This window comes from Mustelus asterias, unplaced genomic scaffold (genome assembly GCF_964213995.1).
Source record: "Mustelus asterias unplaced genomic scaffold, sMusAst1.hap1.1 HAP1_SCAFFOLD_114, whole genome shotgun sequence".
Classification (NCBI taxonomy): Eukaryota; Metazoa; Chordata; class Chondrichthyes; order Carcharhiniformes; family Triakidae; genus Mustelus; species Mustelus asterias.
In genome coordinates this window covers 889,942-891,175 of record NW_027590155.1, presented here as the reverse complement: position 1 = coordinate 891,175, position 1,234 = coordinate 889,942, and the positions used below count along the sequence as shown (strand labels likewise).

At 41.7% G+C, this 1,234-nt stretch overlaps 1 non-coding gene across 1 annotated transcript; it reads right to left on the bottom strand.

Annotated features, from left to right (window-relative positions):
- Positions 1-687: 687 nt before the first annotated feature.
- On the bottom strand, positions 688-760 carry trnak-cuu (transfer RNA lysine (anticodon CUU)). The gene has a single exon. It is a non-coding gene; the product is annotated as a tRNA-Lys (tRNA).
- Between the last annotated feature and the right edge of the window lie 474 nt (positions 761-1,234).

The window sequence follows — 1,234 nt, the reverse complement described above, 5'->3', positions numbered from 1 at the left end:
TCGCATTGACAATGAAATATATATTGCATTCGCAGCATTTTATGGAATGATTAATTGTCATTTTGTTTAATTTCATGTCAAACAGGGTGGCATATTCTGGTGTCTTATTATTTAAAACCTCAGCCTGTTTAAACAGGTAAGGTTCAGTCAGAGAAAAGTGATTCACTGTGATCCAAAACAAGGAAATGTAGTTGCTACAAATCCCACCTCAAAAACAGAAAATGTTGGAAGCACTCATCAGCTTCAACAGCTTCTGTGGAGAGGGAAAGAGAGTGAATGATTAAGGTTGCTGACCTTTGACCCTAACTGGAAGAAATTAGTGTTAATCGTTTGCAAACAAGTACAGAGTCAAGGAAAACAGAGAGGGAGAGGAGGAAAGAACAAACTGTTCTTTGATCGGATGGAAGGCTGGAGTGATTGAATTACGATGGAGATGATTATCGTTCCCACTGACACAATCTCGCAGATCTGTGTTTAAATCTCATAATAAATGAGAACAAAACCTCTCTGTCAATTCAGCGCTGAACTCCCCGCCTTCCAGTGAGCCGGAGGTAGTTTTCAGTCAGAAAGCCGCAACTGTGAGAGAAAGAAAGTAGAAACGAGAAAGACTCAGTTTGAGCCGTGAGACTTCTGGAGCAACGGAGAAATGGAAATCACCCAGGAATGGGGCAAATTTTAAAACCACAACGCCCGACGTGGGGCTCGAACCCACGACCCTGAGATTAAGAATCTCATGCGCTACCAACTGAGCTAGCCGGGAGTATGGGCGAAACTGCTTTCCATAACCTAAAATGCTTTTATGGCTTTTCCATCTGGTGTCTCAGCTTGTTCTGATTTCAAAGTTTACAATGAATCGACCTACAGAATTCCCAAGGTTCCTATCCATCCCTCTCAATCATCAATTACATCATTCACATCTTCCAATTCCAAGCTTCACCTCTCCCAAACATTCCAAACTCCTCTTACATCACCCACCCTTTTTTTTTGTTCTTTATAATTTAGCCAGGATTGGGGGGAACAGCCTATCAACATTTACACTGTCAAACTGCTTCTCAGATTCAGACTTTTCAATAAGATCACCTCTGATTATTCTAAACTTCAGAGCAAACAGACTCATCCCACTGAATCGCTCCTCCCAGGAGAAACGCAGAAATCAATCCAGTCAACCTCGGTTACATACAGACAGTGAACGAATGGAGAGAGCAAGGAGCAAATGAGGTAACGTAATAAAAAC